This window comes from Sus scrofa, chromosome 16 (genome assembly GCF_054392235.1).
Source record: "Sus scrofa isolate SSC_HxYL_T2T_F1_AM1 chromosome 16, Sscrofa_HxYL_maternal_Yorkshire_Landrace_v2.0, whole genome shotgun sequence".
Taxonomy (NCBI): domain Eukaryota; kingdom Metazoa; phylum Chordata; class Mammalia; order Artiodactyla; family Suidae; genus Sus; species Sus scrofa.
In genome coordinates, this window is record NC_139398.1 from 62375426 (window position 1) to 62398028 (window position 22603).

The 22603-nt window shown below is 70.0% G+C and overlaps 1 long non-coding RNA gene across 1 annotated transcript in view; it reads left to right on the plus strand.

Moving 5' to 3' along the window:
- Positions 1–22603, plus strand: part of LOC102164640 (uncharacterized) — a 182203-nt gene that overhangs the window by 17523 nt on the left and 142077 nt on the right. The window contains exons 6-10 of the long non-coding RNA XR_014831535.1: positions 2771–2906; positions 7504–7639; positions 12249–12384; positions 16992–17127; positions 21719–21854. This is a non-coding gene — a long non-coding RNA (uncharacterized LOC102164640). The remainder of the gene's footprint in view (positions 1–2770; positions 2907–7503; positions 7640–12248; positions 12385–16991; positions 17128–21718; positions 21855–22603) is intronic.

The following is a 22603-nucleotide window of genomic DNA, read 5'->3' on the forward strand; positions in this document are numbered from 1 at the left end:
AGCCCACCCGCCCTGGACCCGGGGCCCTGGCCGCAGGGCCCCCCGAGGCGAGGTCCTTCTCCGCGGGGGTGGGGTGCTGCTCTCCCTGCGTCCTGTCCTCCGTGGCCCCCCATGGCTCTGAGGACCCGAGAGGCCGGTGCCTGCCTGGGCCTGGGAGGCCCGGTGGGGGTGGAGGGAGCCGGCCCCTGCCTGCCTCCGCACCCTCCCCTCGGCTGCCCCTGGGACTTCCTCCAAGGCCTTGGGTGGGCTTGCGCCCAGGAGCCCCTGCCAGCAGCCCAGGGAACGGCGGGAACCGGGCCCTCCCTGGCCTCAGCCGGCCCCCGGTAGCCTCATCCTGCTTGGAGCGCCTCGGCTTCCCCCGGGGCGCTCCTTCTCGCGAGCCTGGGGCGCTCCTCGGCGGGGGGCTGCTGTGATGGCATGGCCCGCGAGGGGGACCGTCCTGGGCGTCCAGCGGCGGACAGAGAGAGCAGCGTCCAGCAGGCTTCGGGCCCGGCCTGACCCTCCCTCTAGACCCCGGGTGGGCGGCAGGGGACCGGGTCCATTGGGCTGGCGGTGCGGCTCCTTGCTGTGCTCGGGGCCCCGGCTCTCCCGCCCCAGACAGCCACCGGGCCCGCCCCCCACCCCCCATGCCGTGAAGTCCCCCCCCAACCCCATCCCACCGCACCCCACCCCGCGCCGCCCCCCCTACTCCACCCCACTCCACCCCCCACCCCACCCCCCGCACCCCTCACCCCCCCACCAACCCCCACCCCACCCCCTCACCACCCCCCACCCCCACGCCCCCGTGGTTCTGGTCGCCAGCCTCTGGCCAATGCCCCTGCAGCCCAGCCCCCGTTTTCCTCCCTGGCACCACCGAGGGGGCCCGGCCCAGGGCTCTCCAGGAGCCCGCCGTGGGCTGAGTACGGCCGAGGACTGGGCAGGCAGGGCAGCCGGTGGTCGCCGTCCCTCCAGGACACGAGTGCCCCTGCACAGGGGCGGAAGGGGAGGCCCGGGAGCCGGGGAGCCGCGGAGGCCAAGGGCCAGGCCGGCCAGGCCCCAGGGCAGGGCGGGGCGATCCCAGCGTGCGGCCCTGAGGCACTGTCCCCACACCGCTCCACACTGTCCCGAAGCCCCCGAGCGCCAGCCCGGACCCCCGGGACACGCCCCCCCACACACACACACACACACACACACACACACACACACACACACACACACTCCCCCCCCCGACCCCCGGGACACACACCCCCACCCCACCCCCTGCACCCCCCGCACCCCCGACCGCTGGGACACCCCCCCACACACTCCCCTCCCCTCCAGCAACGCGCGGCGCTCCCATCCCCCGGCAGCCCACCAGGTGGCGCTCGCTCCCCCATTTCCCCCCCCCCCCCCCTCCGCGCCGACGCCCGTGACGTCAGCCGCCCGGCTCCATTTGAGCGCCTCTCGGCAGCCGAGAACTCGGACTTCCCGTGTGGCTCACAACATAACTACTCGGCGTTGCTTCTACAGTGGCTGTGGCTCGACCCCTGGCCTGGGAACTTCCATATGCCGCAGGTGCGGCCACTTGTTTTGCGCTCCCGCTCGCCTCCCCGGCCCGCCCCGGGCCCTTTCGCCTCGCCTTTTGCCCCGGCTCGCCCGCTGCCTTCGCCTGCCTCTCCCGAGCCCACCTCCCGCGCCCCGCGCCCCCGACCCCCCGCGCCCCGCACCCCCACTCACACACGCGCTCCCACGCGCCCCCCGCAACCCTCACCCACACTCTCGCACCTCGCAATGCTCTCTCTTGCCTCAAGCCACCGACCCACAGCGGCCGCCACCTGCCCTAAGCGCCGCCACCGCAGCGCCCCCCGCCGCCGCCGCCGCCGCCGCCGCCGCGTCCCTCACGGGCCGGTCCGAGCCTCCTGCCCTCCCCGCCAGGCCCGCTCCCCCGCAGGGCCTGCTGCCCACCTGTGCTCTCCACCCACACCACACCCGCACATCCCTCGTGGCCCGACAGGTCCTTGAAGCCCACCCAAGACCCCCATTGGCCCCAGCAGCCCAGATCCACAAACAAGCAAACAAACAAGCAAACAAACAAACAAACAAACAAACAAACAAACAAAGGCTGCCTCGGGATCACCTGAACCAGAGCTTGGAAAAACCCGCGGGGAGGATCGTTTGGGTTTCGTTGTTTGCAAAGGCTGGCGGGCTGGGGGGGGGGGGCGGACGGTGGCACCCCATGCCCGAGACGGCCCCGTCAGGTCGCTGGCGCTGACTTGAAGCCTGGGAGGATAGCCTCTTTCTGCACAGGGAACTGACTCGGGTTTGGAGCCCGCAGCTGAGGGCGCTGGGCGTGTGTCCTCAATCCTCCTGCGGTCAGCAATGCAGTGGCTTCGTCTGCTTTGAGTCGGAGGTCGATTCTTACGATTAAAGTCGAGCTGATGTCCAATGTTTCCTCCAGGGGTCTTGGTCCGCCAAGGGACCCACTCGCAGACATTTCCCCGCGCTGTACCGGCGGCTCCCGTGGCCCATCCATTCCACACAGCGCAGGTGGCATCCACAGAGCAGCCCAGAGGCCCATCCCCATCCATCCCAGGGCAGCCCCTTTCCCCCACCCCCACCCCCACCCCCACCCCCACCCGCCAAGCCCAAGTGTGTGCTCCTTGCCCACCCTCGGTTTCTGGTGTCTGCGGGTGGGTGTTTAGATAGCGCCATCCGTTGCGTCGTTTAGAGTCCACCAACAGGTGATGTCCTAGGGCACTTGTCTTTTTCCTTTCTGGCTTCCTTCGCTTAGCCTGAGGGTCTCTCGTTCCAGCCCCGCGGCGGCAGATGGCACTCGTTCTGCCGCTTTTTCCTGGCTGTGTGCGATGCCATCGCATAGATGTCCCCGGGTCTGCGAAGTGCACTCACCTGTCAGTGGACCTTTAGGTGGCTTCCAGATCTTGGCTCTGGTGAGTAGTGCGGCGACAGACAGAGGGGTGCCCGGGTCTGCTTCCGGGAAAGTTTGGTCCCGGTGAAATGGAGCTGTTTGGAGGCCGGCTTCGGTCTTTGTGTGGGCCGGCCCGTGTAGGGCTGCTTGGCTGAGACTCTGTCGAGGAGGGAGGCCTTCAGCCACCGGGGCCTCACGGGGCCTACCCGTGCGGCACCATCACAGAGCTCTCCGTCACTGCCCCTTGTGGGGGTGAGGGAAGGGGTGTGTTGCGGGGGGGGGGGCGTGTGTGTGGGGGGGGATGGTGGGCAAGGAGCACACACTTGGGCTTGGCGGGTGGGGGTGGGGGTGGGGGTGGGGGAAAGGGGCTGCCCTGGGATGGATGGGGATGGGCCTCTGGGCTGCTCTGTGGATGCCACCTGCGCTGTGTGGAATGGATGGGCCAGGGGAGCCGCCGGTACAGCGCGGGGAAATGTCTGCGAGTGGGTCTCTTGACTCTGTCGAGGAGGGAGGCCTTCAGCCACCGGGGCCTCACGGGGCCTACCCGTGCGGCACCATCACAGAGCTCTCCGTCACTGCCCCTTGTGGGGGTGAGGGAAGGGGCGTGTTTGAGGGGGGTGGGGGGGGTGTGCGCGCGCGTGCACGCACGCTGGCGGGCGTGGGTGTCCCGGGGCCTGGCCAGCCCTCCGCTAGAGATCAGCACGCATGGATGCTGACGTGAGGACCAGCAGGGTGACAAGAGAGGCTGCCTGGTGGGTGACCGCGCTGGGCAGAGCCACAACCCGCTCGCCTTTCAGTTCTCCACCCAGGGGCCCCTCCTGCGAGCCACCCATAGGGGTCCCTGGTCCCTCCCTCAGACGTCGTCTCCACCACGGCCCGAGATCATCTTTCTTCTCCAGTGGGTTCCTTGTCTCTTGCGTACCACCCTCTCCACCCCCCACCCCCACCCCCACCCCCACCCGGCTTGCCCTTGGACAGACGGCGAGAAGCTGACCGAGAGACCGAGACAGAGACAGGAGATGAGCCGAGGCCGGTGGGCAAATGGTGCAGAGAGGGCTTGTCCGACGCAGGGTTGCCCCAGAACTTCACACACACGCACGCACACACGGACACACACGCACAGACACACGCACACCAGCCCCGGCCCAGCGGCCCAGCGACCCCTCTCTGTGAACGGCCTTGAGGCCACGTGCCGGGCCACGCGGATCCCCCAGTGCCCAAGGGCACTGGCGGCCCACAGGGATCCAAGGGCAAGGCGGGTGGGAGGCTGGCAGGGTCCACGTGCCACGAGAAGCATGGCTTGCAGGCACGACCTCTGCCCAGAGCCTGTTTCCGCCTGGGCCGACTCCTCCGGCCGCCTCCCAGGCCCACCCTCGCAGCCCTTGGGCCTCCCGGCGGCTCTCTGCGGGCGGGACCTCAGCTGTGGGCTCCGAACCCCTGGCCCTCCCCGGACCCGCGTCCCTCCCTTCCTGTGTCCGGGAAACCCCAGCGAAGCCTTCGGTGCCCGCCAGGCAGGCGGTGGGCCTGCCTTCCTCCGCTCCGTCCTTCCTGACGCGGAGGCGGCTGGTGCTGGGCCTTGCTTGGGCCCTCAGCCTGAGAAGGTCTGTCTTGCCCCAGGAGACCACCCGGCTCGTGTCCGGCCGCCGCCGCCGCCAGGTCCAAGGCGGCCTTGGGGGGCAGGGACAGAGCCGGCCGGGTCTTGCCTCTCCTGCGTTCGCGTGCTTGGGGCTCAGGCCTGTCACCCTCTGGCCGCCGAAGCTCTCCGTCACTGCCCCGTGGACACTGGTCGTCTGATCCCAGACGGAGGCAGGGAGGGCCAGCTGGTGGGGCCTGCCGCTCACACAGCCCACCCGCCCTGGACCCGGGGCCCTGGCCGCAGGGCCCCCCGAGGCGAGGTCCTTCTCCGCGGGGGTGGGGTGCTGCTCTCCCTGCGTCCTGTCCTCCGTGGCCCCCCATGGCTCTGAGGACCCGAGAGGCCGGTGCCTGCCTGGGCCTGGGAGGCCCGGTGGGGGTGGAGGGAGCCGGCCCCTGCCTGCCTCCGCACCCTCCCCTCGGCTGCCCCTGGGACTTCCTCCAAGGCCTTGGGTGGGCTTGCGCCCAGGAGCCCCTGCCAGCAGCCCAGGGAACGGCGGGAACCGGGCCCTCCCTGGCCTCAGCCGGCCCCCGGTAGCCTCATCCTGCTTGGAGCGCCTCGGCTTCCCCCGGGGCGCTCCTTCTCGCGAGCCTGGGGCGCTCCTCGGCGGGGGGCTGCTGTGATGGCATGGCCCGCGAGGGGGACCGTCCTGGGCGTCCAGCGGCGGACAGAGAGAGCAGCGTCCAGCAGGCTTCGGGCCCGGCCTGACCCTCCCTCTAGACCCCGGGTGGGCGGCAGGGGACCGGGTCCATTGGGCTGGCGGTGCGGCTCCTTGCTGTGCTCGGGGCCCCGGCTCTCCCGCCCCAGACAGCCACCGGGCCCGCCCCCCACCCCCCATGCCGTGAAGTCCCCCCCCCAACCCCATCCCACCGCACCCCACCCCGCGCCGCCCCCCCTACTCCACCCCACTCCACCCCCCACCCCACCCCCCGCACCCCTCACCCCCCCACCAACCCCCACCCCACCCCCTCACCACCCCCCACCCCCACGCCCCCGTGGTTCTGGTCGCCAGCCTCTGGCCAATGCCCCTGCAGCCCAGCCCCCGTTTTCCTCCCTGGCACCACCGAGGGGGGCCCGGCCCAGGGCTCTCCAGGAGCCCGCCGTGGGCTGAGTACGGCCGAGGACTGGGCAGGCAGGGCAGCCGGTGGTCGCCGTCCCTCCAGGACACGAGTGCCCCTGCACAGGGGCGGAAGGGGAGGCCCGGGAGCCGGGGAGCCGCGGAGGCCAAGGGCCAGGCCGGCCAGGCCCCAGGGCAGGGCGGGGCGATCCCAGCGTGCGGCCCTGAGGCACTGTCCCCACACCGCTCCACACTGTCCCGAAGCCCCCGAGCGCCAGCCCGGACCCCCGGGACACGCCCCCCCCCACCACACACACACACACACACACACACACACACACACACACACACACTCCCCCCCCCCGACCCCCGGGACACACACCCCCACCCCACCCCCTGCACCCCCCGCACCCCCGACCGCTGGGACACCCCCCCACACACTCCCCTCCCCTCCAGCAACGCGCGGCGCTCCCATCCCCCGGCAGCCCACCAGGTGGCGCTCGCTCCCCCATTTCCCCCCCCCCCCCCCCTCCCGCGCCGACGCCCGTGACGTCAGCCGCCCGGCTCCATTTGAGCGCCTCTCGGCAGCCGAGAACTCGGACTTCCCGTGTGGCTCACAACATAACTACTCGGCGTTGCTTCTACAGTGGCTGTGGCTCGACCCCTGGCCTGGGAACTTCCATATGCCGCAGGTGCGGCCACTTGTTTTGCGCTCCCGCTCGCCTCCCCGGCCCGCCCCGGGCCCTTTCGCCTCGCCTTTTGCCCCGGCTCGCCCGCTGCCTTCGCCTGCCTCTCCCGAGCCCACCTCCCGCGCCCCGCGCCCCCGACCCCCCGCGCCCCGCACCCCCACTCACACACGCGCTCCCACGCGCCCCCCGCAACCCTCACCCACACTCTCGCACCTCGCAATGCTCTCTCTTGCCTCAAGCCACCGACCCACAGCGGCCGCCACCTGCCCTAAGCGCCGCCACCGCAGCGCCCCCCGCCGCCGCCGCCGCCGCCGCCGCCGCGTCCCTCACGGGCCGGTCCGAGCCTCCTGCCCTCCCCGCCAGGCCCGCTCCCCCGCAGGGCCTGCTGCCCACCTGTGCTCTCCACCCACACCACACCCGCACATCCCTCGTGGCCCGACAGGTCCTTGAAGCCCACCCAAGACCCCCATTGGCCCCAGCAGCCCAGATCCACAAACAAGCAAACAAACAAGCAAACAAACAAACAAACAAACAAACAAACAAACAAAGGCTGCCTCGGGATCACCTGAACCAGAGCTTGGAAAAACCCGCGGGGAGGATCGTTTGGGTTTCGTTGTTTGCAAAGGCTGGCGGGCTGGGGGGGGGGGGCGGACGGTGGCACCCCATGCCCGAGACGGCCCCGTCAGGTCGCTGGCGCTGACTTGAAGCCTGGGAGGATAGCCTCTTTCTGCACAGGGAACTGACTCGGGTTTGGAGCCCGCAGCTGAGGGCGCTGGGCGTGTGTCCTCAATCCTCCTGCGGTCAGCAATGCAGTGGCTTCGTCTGCTTTGAGTCGGAGGTCGATTCTTACGATTAAAGTCGAGCTGATGTCCAATGTTTCCTCCAGGGGTCTTGGTCCGCCAAGGGACCCACTCGCAGACATTTCCCCGCGCTGTACCGGCGGCTCCCGTGGCCCATCCATTCCACACAGCGCAGGTGGCATCCACAGAGCAGCCCAGAGGCCCATCCCCATCCATCCCAGGGCAGCCCCTTTCCCCCACCCCCACCCCCACCCCCACCCCCACCCGCCAAGCCCAAGTGTGTGCTCCTTGCCCACCCTCGGTTTCTGGTGTCTGCGGGTGGGTGTTTAGATAGCGCCATCCGTTGCGTCGTTTAGAGTCCACCAACAGGTGATGTCCTAGGGCACTTGTCTTTTTCCTTTCTGGCTTCCTTCGCTTAGCCTGAGGGTCTCTCGTTCCAGCCCCGCGGCGGCAGATGGCACTCGTTCTGCCGCTTTTTCCTGGCTGTGTGCGATGCCATCGCATAGATGTCCCCGGGTCTGCGAAGTGCACTCACCTGTCAGTGGACCTTTAGGTGGCTTCCAGATCTTGGCTCTGGTGAGTAGTGCGGCGACAGACAGAGGGGTGCCCGGGTCTGCTTCCGGGAAAGTTTGGTCCCGGTGAAATGGAGCTGTTTGGAGGCCGGCTTCGGTCTTTGTGTGGGCCGGCCCGTGTAGGGCTGCTTGGCTGAGACTCTGTCGAGGAGGGAGGCCTTCAGCCACCGGGGCCTCACGGGGCCTACCCGTGCGGCACCATCACAGAGCTCTCCGTCACTGCCCCTTGTGGGGGTGAGGGAAGGGGCGTGTTGCGGGGTGGGGGGGGGGGCGTGTGTGTGTGGGGGGATGGTGGGCAAGGAGCACACACTTGGGCTTGGCGGGTGGGGGTGGGGGTGGGGGTGGGGGAAAGGGGCTGCCCTGGGATGGATGGGGATGGGCCTCTGGGCTGCTCTGTGGATGCCACCTGCGCTGTGTGGAATGGATGGGCCAGGGGAGCCGCCGGTACAGCGCGGGGAAATGTCTGCGAGTGGGTCTCTTGACTCTGTCGAGGAGGGAGGCCTTCAGCCACCGGGGCCTCACGGGGCCTACCCGTGCGGCACCATCACAGAGCTCTCCGTCACTGCCCCTTGTGGGGGTGAGGGAAGGGGCGTGTTTGAGGGGGGTGGGGGGGGTGTGCGCGCGCGTGCACGCACGCTGGCGGGCGTGGGTGTCCCGGGGCCTGGCCAGCCCTCCGCTAGAGATCAGCACGCATGGATGCTGACGTGAGGACCAGCAGGGTGACAAGAGAGGCTGCCTGGTGGGTGACCGCGCTGGGCAGAGCCACAACCCGCTCGCCTTTCAGTTCTCCACCCAGGGGCCCCTCCTGCGAGCCACCCATAGGGGTCCCTGGTCCCTCCCTCAGACGTCGTCTCCACCACGGCCCGAGATCATCTTTCTTCTCCAGTGGGTTCCTTGTCTCTTGCGTACCACCCTCTCCACCCCCCACCCCCACCCCCACCCCCACCCGGCTTGCCCTTGGACAGACGGCGAGAAGCTGACCGAGAGACCGAGACAGAGACAGGAGATGAGCCGAGGCCGGTGGGCAAATGGTGCAGAGAGGGCTTGTCCGACGCAGGGTTGCCCCAGAACTTCACACACACGCACGCACACACGGACACACACGCACAGACACACGCCCGCGCGCACACACACACGCACACCAGCCCCGGCCCAGCGGCCCAGCGACCCCTCTCTGTGAACGGCCTTGAGGCCACGTGCCGGGCCACGCGGATCCCCCAGTGCCCAAGGGCACTGGCGGCCCACAGGGATCCAAGGGCAAGGCGGGTGGGAGGCTGGCAGGGTCCACGTGCCACGAGAAGCATGGCTTGCAGGCACGACCTCTGCCCAGAGCCTGTTTCCGCCTGGGCCGACTCCTCCGGCCGCCTCCCAGGCCCACCCTCGCAGCCCTTGGGCCTCCCGGCGGCTCTCTGCGGGCGGGACCTCAGCTGTGGGCTCCGAACCCCTGGCCCTCCCCGGACCCGCGTCCCTCCCTTCCTGTGTCCGGGAAACCCCAGCGAAGCCTTCGGTGCCCGCCAGGCAGGCGGTGGGCCTGCCTTCCTCCGCTCCGTCCTTCCTGACGCGGAGGCGGCTGGTGCTGGGCCTTGCTTGGGCCCTCAGCCTGAGAAGGTCTGTCTTGCCCCAGGAGACCACCCGGCTCGTGTCCGGCCGCCGCCGCCGCCAGGTCCAAGGCGGCCTTGGGGGGCAGGGACAGAGCCGGCCGGGTCTTGCCTCTCCTGCGTTCGCGTGCTTGGGGCTCAGGCCTGTCACCCTCTGGCCGCCGAAGCTCTCCGTCACTGCCCCGTGGACACTGGTCGTCTGATCCCAGACGGAGGCAGGGAGGGCCAGCTGGTGGGGCCTGCCGCTCACACAGCCCACCCGCCCTGGACCCGGGGCCCTGGCCGCAGGGCCCCCCGAGGCGAGGTCCTTCTCCGCGGGGGTGGGGTGCTGCTCTCCCTGCGTCCTGTCCTCCGTGGCCCCCCATGGCTCTGAGGACCCGAGAGGCCGGTGCCTGCCTGGGCCTGGGAGGCCCGGTGGGGGTGGAGGGAGCCGGCCCCTGCCTGCCTCCGCACCCTCCCCTCGGCTGCCCCTGGGACTTCCTCCAAGGCCTTGGGTGGGCTTGCGCCCAGGAGCCCCTGCCAGCAGCCCAGGGAACGGCGGGAACCGGGCCCTCCCTGGCCTCAGCCGGCCCCCGGTAGCCTCATCCTGCTTGGAGCGCCTCGGCTTCCCCCGGGGCGCTCCTTCTCGCGAGCCTGGGGCGCTCCTCGGCGGGGGGCTGCTGTGATGGCATGGCCCGCGAGGGGGACCGTCCAGCGGCGGACAGAGAGAGCAGCGTCCAGCAGGCTTCGGGCCCGGCCTGACCCTCCCTCTAGACCCCGGGTGGGCGGCAGGGGACCGGGTCCATTGGGCTGGCGGTGCGGCTCCTTGCTGTGCTCGGGGCCCCGGCTCTCCCGCCCCAGACAGCCACCGGGCCCGCCCCCCACCCCCCATGCCGTGAAGTCCCCCCCCAACCCCATCCCACCGCACCCCACCCCGCGCCGCCCCCCCTACTCCACCCCACTCCACCCCCCACCCCACCCCCCGCACCCCTCACCCCCCCACCAACCCCCACCCCACCCCCTCACCACCCCCCACCCCCACGCCCCCGTGGTTCTGGTCGCCAGCCTCTGGCCAATGCCCCTGCAGCCCAGCCCCCGTTTTCCTCCCTGGCACCACCGAGGGGGGCCCGGCCCAGGGCTCTCCAGGAGCCCGCCGTGGGCTGAGTACGGCCGAGGACTGGGCAGGCAGGGCAGCCGGTGGTCGCCGTCCCTCCAGGACACGAGTGCCCCTGCACAGGGGCGGAAGGGGAGGCCCGGGAGCCGGGGAGCCGCGGAGGCCAAGGGCCAGGCCGGCCAGGCCCCAGGGCAGGGCGGGGCGATCCCAGCGTGCGGCCCTGAGGCACTGTCCCCACACCGCTCCACACTGTCCCGAAGCCCCCGAGCGCCAGCCCGGACCCCCGGGACACGCCCCCCCACCACACACACACACACACACACACACACACACACACACACACACACACACTCCCCCCCCCGACCCCCGGGACACACACCCCCACCCCACCCCCTGCACCCCCCGCACCCCCGACCGCTGGGACACCCCCCCACACACTCCCCTCCCCTCCAGCAACGCGCGGCGCTCCCATCCCCCGGCAGCCCACCAGGTGGCGCTCGCTCCCCCATTTCCCCCCCCCCCCTCCCGCGCCGACGCCCGTGACGTCAGCCGCCCGGCTCCATTTGAGCGCCTCTCGGCAGCCGAGAACTCGGACTTCCCGTGTGGCTCACAACATAACTACTCGGCGTTGCTTCTACAGTGGCTGTGGCTCGACCCCTGGCCTGGGAACTTCCATATGCCGCAGGTGCGGCCACTTGTTTTGCGCTCCCGCTCGCCTCCCCGGCCCGCCCCGGGCCCTTTCGCCTCGCCTTTTGCCCCGGCTCGCCCGCTGCCTTCGCCTGCCTCTCCCGAGCCCACCTCCCGCGCCCCGCGCCCCCGACCCCCCGCGCCCCGCACCCCCACTCACACACGCGCTCCCACGCGCCCCCCGCAACCCTCACCCACACTCTCGCACCTCGCAATGCTCTCTCTTGCCTCAAGCCACCGACCCACAGCGGCCGCCACCTGCCCTAAGCGCCGCCACCGCAGCGCCCCCCGCCGCCGCCGCCGCCGCCGCCGCCGCGTCCCTCACGGGCCGGTCCGAGCCTCCTGCCCTCCCCGCCAGGCCCGCTCCCCGCAGGGCCTGCTGCCCACCTGTGCTCTCCACCCACACCACACCCGCACATCCCTCGTGGCCCGACAGGTCCTTGAAGCCCACCCAAGACCCCCATTGGCCCCAGCAGCCCAGATCCACAAACAAGCAAACAAACAAGCAAACAAACAAACAAACAAACAAACAAACAAACAAAGGCTGCCTCGGGATCACCTGAACCAGAGCTTGGAAAAACCCGCGGGGAGGATCGTTTGGGTTTCGTTGTTTGCAAAGGCTGGCGGGCTGGGGGGGGGGGGGCGGACGGTGGCACCCCATGCCCGAGACGGCCCCGTCAGGTCGCTGGCGCTGACTTGAAGCCTGGGAGGATAGCCTCTTTCTGCACAGGGAACTGACTCGGGTTTGGAGCCCGCAGCTGAGGGCGCTGGGCGTGTGTCCTCAATCCTCCTGCGGTCAGCAATGCAGTGGCTTCGTCTGCTTTGAGTCGGAGGTCGATTCTTACGATTAAAGTCGAGCTGATGTCCAATGTTTCCTCCAGGGGTCTTGGTCCGCCAAGGGACCCACTCGCAGACATTTCCCCGCGCTGTACCGGCGGCTCCCGTGGCCCATCCATTCCACACAGCGCAGGTGGCATCCACAGAGCAGCCCAGAGGCCCATCCCCATCCATCCCAGGGCAGCCCCTTTCCCCCACCCCCACCCCCACCCCCACCCCCACCCGCCAAGCCCAAGTGTGTGCTCCTTGCCCACCCTCGGTTTCTGGTGTCTGCGGGTGGGTGTTTAGATAGCGCCATCCGTTGCGTCGTTTAGAGTCCACCAACAGGTGATGTCCTAGGGCACTTGTCTTTTTCCTTTCTGGCTTCCTTCGCTTAGCCTGAGGGTCTCTCGTTCCAGCCCCGCGGCGGCAGATGGCACTCGTTCTGCCGCTTTTTCCTGGCTGTGTGCGATGCCATCGCATAGATGTCCCCGGGTCTGCGAAGTGCACTCACCTGTCAGTGGACCTTTAGGTGGCTTCCAGATCTTGGCTCTGGTGAGTAGTGCGGCGACAGACAGAGGGGTGCCCGGGTCTGCTTCCGGGAAAGTTTGGTCCCGGTGAAATGGAGCTGTTTGGAGGCCGGCTTCGGTCTTTGTGTGGGCCGGCCCGTGTAGGGCTGCTTGGCTGAGACTCTGTCGAGGAGGGAGGCCTTCAGCCACCGGGGCCTCACGGGGCCTACCCGTGCGGCACCATCACAGAGCTCTCCGTCACTGCCCCTTGTGGGGGTGAGGGAAGGGGCGTGTTGCGGGGGGGGGGGGGGGGGGCGTGTGTGTGGGGGGGGATGGTGGGCAAGGAGCACACACTTGGGCTTGGCGGGTGGGGGTGGGGGTGGGGGTGGGGGAAAGGGGCTGCCCTGGGATGGATGGGGATGGGCCTCTGGGCTGCTCTGTGGATGCCACCTGCGCTGTGTGGAATGGATGGGCCAGGGGAGCCGCCGGTACAGCGCGGGGAAATGTCTGCGAGTGGGTCTCTTGACTCTGTCGAGGAGGGAGGCCTTCAGCCACCGGGGCCTCACGGGGCCTACCCGTGCGGCACCATCACAGAGCTCTCCGTCACTGCCCCTTGTGGGGGTGAGGGAAGGGGCGTGTTTGAGGGGGGTGGGGGGGTGTGCGCGCGCGTGCACGCACGCTGGCGGGCGTGGGTGTCCCTGGGGCCTGGCCAGCCCTCCGCTAGAGATCAGCACGCATGGATGCTGACGTGAGGACCAGCAGGGTGACAAGAGAGGCTGCCTGGTGGGTGACCGCGCTGGGCAGAGCCACAACCCGCTCGCCTTTCAGTTCTCCACCCAGGGGCCCCTCCTGCGAGCCACCCATAGGGGTCCCTGGTCCCTCCCTCAGACGTCGTCTCCACCACGGCCCGAGATCATCTTTCTTCTCCAGTGGGTTCCTTGTCTCTTGCGTACCACCCTCTCCACCCCCCACCCCCACCCCCACCCCCACCCGGCTTGCCCTTGGACAGACGGCGAGAAGCTGACCGAGAGACCGAGACAGAGACAGGAGATGAGCCGAGGCCGGTGGGCAAATGGTGCAGAGAGGGCTTGTCCGACGCAGGGTTGCCCCAGAACTTCACACACACGCACGCACACACGGACACACACGCACAGACACACGCCCGCGCGCACACACACACGCACACCAGCCCCGGCCCAGCGGCCCAGCGACCCCTCTCTGTGAACGGCCTTGAGGCCACGTGCCGGGCCACGCGGATCCCCCAGTGCCCAAGGGCACTGGCGGCCCACAGGGATCCAAGGGCAAGGCGGGTGGGAGGCTGGCAGGGTCCACGTGCCACGAGAAGCATGGCTTGCAGGCACGACCTCTGCCCAGAGCCTGTTTCCGCCTGGGCCGACTCCTCCGGCCGCCTCCCAGGCCCACCCTCGCAGCCCTTGGGCCTCCCGGCGGCTCTCTGCGGGCGGGACCTCAGCTGTGGGCTCCGAACCCCTGGCCCTCCCCGGACCCGCGTCCCTCCCTTCCTGTGTCCGGGAAACCCCAGCGAAGCCTTCGGTGCCCGCCAGGCAGGCGGTGGGCCTGCCTTCCTCCGCTCCGTCCTTCCTGACGCGGAGGCGGCTGGTGCTGGGCCTTGCTTGGGCCCTCAGCCTGAGAAGGTCTGTCTTGCCCCAGGAGACCACCCGGCTCGTGTCCGGCCGCCGCCGCCGCCAGGTCCAAGGCGGCCTTGGGGGGCAGGGACAGAGCCGGCCGGGTCTTGCCTCTCCTGCGTTCGCGTGCTTGGGGCTCAGGCCTGTCACCCTCTGGCCGCCGAAGCTCTCCGTCACTGCCCCGTGGACACTGGTCGTCTGATCCCAGACGGAGGCAGGGAGGGCCAGCTGGTGGGGCCTGCCGCTCACACAGCCCACCCGCCCTGGACCCGGGGCCCTGGCCGCAGGGCCCCCCGAGGCGAGGTCCTTCTCCGCGGGGGTGGGGTGCTGCTCTCCCTGCGTCCTGTCCTCCGTGGCCCCCCATGGCTCTGAGGACCCGAGAGGCCGGTGCCTGCCTGGGCCTGGGAGGCCCGGTGGGGGTGGAGGGAGCCGGCCCCTGCCTGCCTCCGCACCCTCCCCTCGGCTGCCCCTGGGACTTCCTCCAAGGCCTTGGGTGGGCTTGCGCCCAGGAGCCCCTGCCAGCAGCCCAGGGAACGGCGGGAACCGGGCCCTCCCTGGCCTCAGCCGGCCCCCGGTAGCCTCATCCTGCTTGGAGCGCCTCGGCTTCCCCCGGGGCGCTCCTTCTCGCGAGCCTGGGGCGCTCCTCGGCGGGGGGCTGCTGTGATGGCATGGCCCGCGAGGGGGACCGTCCAGCGGCGGACAGAGAGAGCAGCGTCCAGCAGGCTTCGGGCCCGGCCTGACCCTCCCTCTAGACCCCGGGTGGGCGGCAGGGGACCGGGTCCATTGGGCTGGCGGTGCGGCTCCTTGCTGTGCTCGGGGCCCCGGCTCTCCCGCCCCAGACAGCCACCGGGCCCGCCCCCCACCCCCCATGCCGTGAAGTCCCCCCCCAACCCCATCCCACCGCACCCCACCCCGCGCCGCCCCCCCTACTCCACCCCACTCCACCCCCCACCCCACCCCCCGCACCCCTCACCCCCCCACCAACCCCCACCCCACCCCCTCACCACCCCCCACCCCCACGCCCCCGTGGTTCTGGTCGCCAGCCTCTGGCCAATGCCCCTGCAGCCCAGCCCCCGTTTTCCTCCCTGGCACCACCGAGGGGGGCCCGGCCCAGGGCTCTCCAGGAGCCCGCCGTGGGCTGAGTACGGCCGAGGACTGGGCAGGCAGGGCAGCCGGTGGTCGCCGTCCCTCCAGGACACGAGTGCCCCTGCACAGGGGCGGAAGGGGAGGCCCGGGAGCCGGGGAGCCGCGGAGGCCAAGGGCCAGGCCGGCCAGGCCCCAGGGCAGGGCGGGGCGATCCCAGCGTGCGGCCCTGAGGCACTGTCCCCACACCGCTCCACACTGTCCCGAAGCCCCCGAGCGCCAGCCCGGACCCCCGGGACACGCCCCCCCACCACACACACACACACACACACACACACACACACACACACACACACTCCCCCCCCCGACCCCCGGGACACACACCCCCACCCCACCCCCTGCACCCCCCGCACCCCCGACCGCTGGGACACCCCCCCACACACTCCCCTCCCCTCCAGCAACGCGCGGCGCTCCCATCCCCCGGCAGCCCACCAGGTGGCGCTCGCTCCCCCATTTCCCCCCCCCCCCCTCCGCGCCGACGCCCGTGACGTCAGCCGCCCGGCTCCATTTGAGCGCCTCTCGGCAGCCGAGAACTCGGACTTCCCGTGTGGCTCACAACATAACTACTCGGCGTTGCTTCTACAGTGGCTGTGGCTCGACCCCTGGCCTGGGAACTTCCATATGCCGCAGGTGCGGCCACTTGTTTTGCGCTCCCGCTCGCCTCCCCGGCCCGCCCCGGGCCCTTTCGCCTCGCCTTTTGCCCCGGCTCGCCCGCTGCCTTCGCCTGCCTCTCCCGAGCCCACCTCCCGCGCCCCGCGCCCCCGACCCCCCGCGCCCCGCACCCCCACTCACACACGCGCTCCCACGCGCCCCCCGCAACCCTCACCCACACTCTCGCACCTCGCAATGCTCTCTCTTGCCTCAAGCCACCGACCCACAGCGGCCGCCACCTGCCCTAAGCGCCGCCACCGCAGCGCCCCCCGCCGCCGCCGCCGCCGCCGCCGCCGCGTCCCTCACGGGCCGGTCCGAGCCTCCTGCCCTCCCCGCCAGGCCCGCTCCCCCGCAGGGCCTGCTGCCCACCTGTGCTCTCCACCCACACCACACCCGCACATCCCTCGTGGCCCGACAGGTCCTTGAAGCCCACCCAAGACCCCCATTGGCCCCAGCAGCCCAGATCCACAAACAAGCAAACAAACAAGCAAACAAACAAACAAACAAACAAACAAACAAACAAAGGCTGCCTCGGGATCACCTGAACCAGAGCTTGGAAAAACCCGCGGGGAGGATCGTTTGGGTTTCGTTGTTTGCAAAGGCTGGCGGGCTGGGGGGGGGGGGCGGACGGTGGCACCCCATGCCCGAGACGGCCCCGTCAGGTCGCTGGCGCTGACTTGAAGCCTGGGAGGATAGCCTCTTTCTGCACAGGGAACTGACTCGGGTTTGGAGCCCGCAGCTGAGGGCGCTGGGCGTGTGTCCTCAATCCTCCTGCGGTCAGCAATGCAGTGGCTTCGTCTGCTTTGAGTCGGAGGTCGATTCTTACGATTAAAGTCGAGCTGATGTCCAATGTTTCCTCCAGGGGTCTTGGTCCGCCAAGGGACCCACTCGCAGACATTTCCCCGCGCTGTACCGGCGGCTCCCGTGGCCCATCCATTCCACACAGCGCAGGTGGCATCCACAGAGCAGCCCAGAGGCCCATCCCCATCCATCCCAGGGCAGCCCCTTTCCCCCACCCCCACCCCCACCCCCACCCCCACCCGCCAAGCCCAAGTGTGTGCTCCTTGCCCACCCTCGGTTTCTGGTGTCTGCGGGTGGGTGTTTAGATAGCGCCATCCGTTGCGTCGTTTAGAGTCCACCAACAGGTGATGTCCTAGGGCACTTGTCTTTTTCCTTTCTGGCTTCCTTCGCTTAGCCTGAGGGTCTCTCGTTCCAGCCCCGCGGCGGCAGATGGCACTCGTTCTGCCGCTTTTTCCTGGCTGTGTGCGATGCCATCGCATAGATGTCCCCGGGTCTGCGAAGTGCACTCACCTGTCAGTGGACCTTTAGGTGGCTTCCAGATCTTGGCTCTGGTGAGTAGTGCGGCGACAGACAGAGGGGTGCCCGGGTCTGCTTCCGGGAAAGTTTGGTCCCGGTGAAATGGAGCTGTTTGGAGGCCGGCTTCGGTCTTTGTGTGGGCCGGCCCGTGTAGGGCTGCTTGGCTGAGACTCTGTCGAGGAGGGAGGCCTTCAGCCACCGGGGCCTCACGGGGCCTACCCGTGCGGCACCATCACAGAGCTCTCCGTCACTGCCCCTTGTGGGGGTGAGGGAAGGGGCGTGTTGCGGGGTGGGGGGGGGGGGGCGTGTGTGTGTGGGGGGATGGTGGGCAAGGAGCACACACTTGGGCTTGGCGGGTGGGGGTGGGGGTGGGGGTGGGGGAAAGGGGCTGCCCTGGGATGGATGGGGATGGGCCTCTGGGCTGCTCTGTGGATGCCACCTGCGCTGTGTGGAATGGATGGGCCAGGGGAGCCGCCGGTACAGCGCGGGGAAATGTCTGCGAGTGGGTCTCTTGACTCTGTCGAGGAGGGAGGCCTTCAGCCACCGGGGCCTCACGGGGCCTACCCGTGCGGCACCATCACAGAGCTCTCCGTCACTGCCCCTTGTGGGGGTGAGGGAAGGGGCGTGTTTGAGGGGGGTGGGGGGGGTGTGCGCGCGCGTGCACGCACGCTGGCGGGCGTGGGTGTCCCGGGGCCTGGCCAGCCCTCCGCTAGAGATCAGCACGCATGGATGCTGACGTGAGGACCAGCAGGGTGACAAGAGAGGCTGCCTGGTGGGTGACCGCGCTGGGCAGAGCCACAACCCGCTCGCCTTTCAGTTCTCCACCCAGGGGCCCCTCCTGCGAGCCACCCATAGGGGTCCCTGGTCCCTCCCTCAGACGTCGTCTCCACCACGGCCCGAGATCATCTTTCTTCTCCAGTGGGTTCCTTGTCTCTTGCGTACCACCCTCTCCACCCCCCACCCCCACCCCCACCCCCACCCGGCTTGCCCTTGGACAGACGGCGAGAAGCTGACCGAGAGACCGAGACAGAGACAGGAGATGAGCCGAGGCCGGTGGGCAAATGGTGCAGAGAGGGCTTGTCCGACGCAGGGTTGCCCCAGAACTTCACACACACGCACGCACACACGGACACACACGCACAGACACACGCACACCAGCCCCGGCCCAGCGGCCCAGCGACCCCTCTCTGTGAACGGCCTTGAGGCCACGTGCCGGGCCACGCGGATCCCCCAGTGCCCAAGGGCACTGGCGGCCCACAGGGATCCAAGGGCAAGGCGGGTGGGAGGCTGGCAGGGTCCACGTGCCACGAGAAGCATGGCTTGCAGGCACGACCTCTGCCCAGAGCCTGTTTCCGCCTGGGCCGACTCCTCCGGCCGCCTCCCAGGCCCACCCTCGCAGCCCTTGGGCCTCCCGGCGGCTCTCTGCGGGCGGGACCTCAGCTGTGGGCTCCGAACCCCTGGCCCTCCCCGGACCCGCGTCCCTCCCTTCCTGTGTCCGGGAAACCCCAGCGAAGCCTTCGGTGCCCGCCAGGCAGGCGGTGGGCCTGCCTTCCTCCGCTCCGTCCTTCCTGACGCGGAGGCGGCTGGTGCTGGGCCTTGCTTGGGCCCTCAGCCTGAGAAGGTCTGTCTTGCCCCAGGAGACCACCCGGCTCGTGTCCGGCCGCCGCCGCCGCCAGGTCCAAGGCGGCCTTGGGGGGCAGGGACAGAGCCGGCCGGGTCTTGCCTCTCCTGCGTTCGCGTGCTTGGGGCTCAGGCCTGTCACCCTCTGGCCGCCGAAGCTCTCCGTCACTGCCCCGTGGACACTGGTCGTCTGATCCCAGACGGAGGCAGGGAGGGCCAGCTGGTGGGGCCTGCCGCTCACACAGCCCACCCGCCCTGGACCCGGGGCCCTGGCCGCAGGGCCCCCCGAGGCGAGGTCCTTCTCCGCGGGGGTGGGGTGCTGCTCTCCCTGCGTCCTGTCCTCCGTGGCCCCCCATGGCTCTGAGGACCCGAGAGGCCGGTGCCTGCCTGGGCCTGGGAGGCCCGGTGGGGGTGGAGGGAGCCGGCCCCTGCCTGCCTCCGCACCCTCCCCTCGGCTGCCCCCTGGGACTTCCTCCAAGGCCTTGGGTGGGCTTGCGCCCAGGAGCCCCTGCCAGCAGCCCAGGGAACGGCGGGAACCGGGCCCTCCCTGGCCTCAGCCGGCCCCCGGTAGCCTCATCCTGCTTGGAGCGCCTCGGCTTCCCCCGGGGCGCTCCTTCTCGCGAGCCTGGGGCGCTCCTCGGCGGGGGGCTGCTGTGATGGCATGGCCCGCGAGGGGGACCGTCCAGCGGCGGACAGAGAGAGCAGCGTCCAGCAGGCTTCGGGCCCGGCCTGACCCTCCCTCTAGACCCCGGGTGGGCGGCAGGGGACCGGGTCCATTGGGCTGGCGGTGCGGCTCCTTGCTGTGCTCGGGGCCCCGGCTCTCCCGCCCCAGACAGCCACCGGGCCCGCCCCCCACCCCCCATGCCGTGAAGTCCCCCCCCAACCCCATCCCACCGCACCCCACCCCGCGCCGCCCCCCCTACTCCACCCCACTCCACCCCCCACCCCACCCCCCGCACCCCTCACCCCCCCACCAACCCCCACCCCACCCCCTCACCACCCCCCACCCCCACGCCCCCGTGGTTCTGGTCGCCAGCCTCTGGCCAATGCCCCTGCAGCCCAGCCCCCGTTTTCCTCCCTGGCACCACCGAGGGGGGCCCGGCCCAGGGCTCTCCAGGAGCCCGCCGTGGGCTGAGTACGGCCGAGGACTGGGCAGGCAGGGCAGCCGGTGGTCGCCGTCCCTCCAGGACACGAGTGCCCCTGCACAGGGGCGGAAGGGGAGGCCCGGGAGCCGGGGAGCCGCGGAGGCCAAGGGCCAGGCCGGCCAGGCCCCAGGGCAGGGCGGGGCGATCCCAGCGTGCGGCCCTGAGGCACTGTCCCCACACCGCTCCACACTGTCCCGAAGCCCCCGAGCGCCAGCCCGGACCCCCGGGACACGCCCCCCCACCACACACACACACACACACACACACACACACACACACACACACACACACTCCCCCCCCGACCCCCGGGACACACACCCCCACCCCACCCCCTGCACCCCCCGCACCCCCGACCGCTGGGACACCCCCCCACACACTCCCCTCCCCTCCAGCAACGCGCGGCGCTCCCATCCCCCGGCAGCCCACCAGGTGGCGCTCGCTCCCCCATTTCCCCCCCCCCCTCCCGCGCCGACGCCCGTGACGTCAGCCGCCCGGCTCCATTTGAGCGCCTCTCGGCAGCCGAGAACTCGGACTTCCCGTGTGGCTCACAACATAACTACTCGGCGTTGCTTCTACAGTGGCTGTGGCTCGACCCCTGGCCTGGGAACTTCCATATGCCGCAGGTGCGGCCACTTGTTTTGCGCTCCCGCTCGCCTCCCCGGCCCGCCCCGGGCCCTTTCGCCTCGCCTTTTGCCCCGGCTCGCCCGCTGCCTTCGCCTGCCTCTCCCGAGCCCACCTCCCGCGCCCCGCGCCCCCGACCCCCCGCGCCCCGCACCCCCACTCACACACGCGCTCCCACGCGCCCCCCGCAACCCTCACCCACACTCTCGCACCTCGCAATGCTCTCTCTTGCCTCAAGCCACCGACCCACAGCGGCCGCCACCTGCCCTAAGCGCCGCCACCGCAGCGCCCCCCGCCGCCGCCGCCGCCGCCGCCGCCGCGTCCCTCACGGGCCGGTCCGAGCCTCCTGCCCTCCCCGCCAGGCCCGCTCCCCCGCAGGGCCTGCTGCCCACCTGTGCTCTCCACCCACACCACACCCGCACATCCCTCGTGGCCCGACAGGTCCTTGAAGCCCACCCAAGACCCCCATTGGCCCCAGCAGCCCAGATCCACAAACAAGCAAACAAACAAGCAAACAAACAAACAAACAAACAAACAAACAAACAAAGGCTGCCTCGGGATCACCTGAACCAGAGCTTGGAAAAACCCGCGGGGAGGATCGTTTGGGTTTCGTTGTTTGCAAAGGCTGGCGGGCTGGGGGGGGGGGGGCGGACGGTGGCACCCCATGCCCGAGACGGCCCCGTCAGGTCGCTGGCGCTGACTTGAAGCCTGGGAGGATAGCCTCTTTCTGCACAGGGAACTGACTCGGGTTTGGAGCCCGCAGCTGAGGGCGCTGGGCGTGTGTCCTCAATCCTCCTGCGGTCAGCAATGCAGTGGCTTCGTCTGCTTTGAGTCGGAGGTCGATTCTTACGATTAAAGTCGAGCTGATGTCCAATGTTTCCTCCAGGGGTCTTGGTCCGCCAAGGGACCCACTCGCAGACATTTCCCCGCGCTGTACCGGCGGCTCCCGTGGCCCATCCATTCCACACAGCGCAGGTGGCATCCACAGAGCAGCCCAGAGGCCCATCCCCATCCATCCCAGGGCAGCCCCTTTCCCCCACCCCCACCCCCACCCCCACCCCCACCCGCCAAGCCCAAGTGTGTGCTCCTTGCCCACCCTCGGTTTCTGGTGTCTGCGGGTGGGTGTTTAGATAGCGCCATCCGTTGCGTCGTTTAGAGTCCACCAACAGGTGATGTCCTAGGGCACTTGTCTTTTTCCTTTCTGGCTTCCTTCGCTTAGCCTGAGGGTCTCTCGTTCCAGCCCCGCGGCGGCAGATGGCACTCGTTCTGCCGCTTTTTCCTGGCTGTGTGCGATGCCATCGCATAGATGTCCCCGGGTCTGCGAAGTGCACTCACCTGTCAGTGGACCTTTAGGTGGCTTCCAGATCTTGGCTCTGGTGAGTAGTGCGGCGACAGACAGAGGGGTGCCCGGGTCTGCTTCCGGGAAAGTTTGGTCCCGGTGAAATGGAGCTGTTTGGAGGCCGGCTTCGGTCTTTGTGTGGGCCGGCCCGTGTAGGGCTGCTTGGCTGAGACTCTGTCGAGGAGGGAGGCCTTCAGCCACCGGGGCCTCACGGGGCCTACCCGTGCGGCACCATCACAGAGCTCTCCGTCACTGCCCCTTGTGGGGGTGAGGGAAGGGGCGTGTTGCGGGGGGGGGGGGGGGGGCGTGTGTGTGGGGGGGGATGGTGGGCAAGGAGCACACACTTGGGCTTGGCGGGTGGGGGTGGGGGTGGGGGTGGGGGAAAGGGGCTGCCCTGGGATGGATGGGGATGGGCCTCTGGGCTGCTCTGTGGATGCCACCTGCGCTGTGTGGAATGGATGGGCCAGGGGAGCCGCCGGTACAGCGCGGGGAAATGTCTGCGAGTGGGTCTCTTGACTCTGTCGAGGAGGGAGGCCTTCAGCCACCGGGGCCTCACGGGGCCTACCCGTGCGGCACCATCACAGAGCTCTCCGTCACTGCCCCTTGTGGGGGTGAGGGAAGGGGCGTGTTTGAGGGGGGTGGGGGGGGTGTGCGCGCGCGTGCACGCACGCTGGCGGGCGTGGGTGTCCCGGGGCCTGGCCAGCCCTCCGCTAGAGATCAGCACGCATGGATGCTGACGTGAGGACCAGCAGGGTGACAAGAGAGGCTGCCTGGTGGGTGACCGCG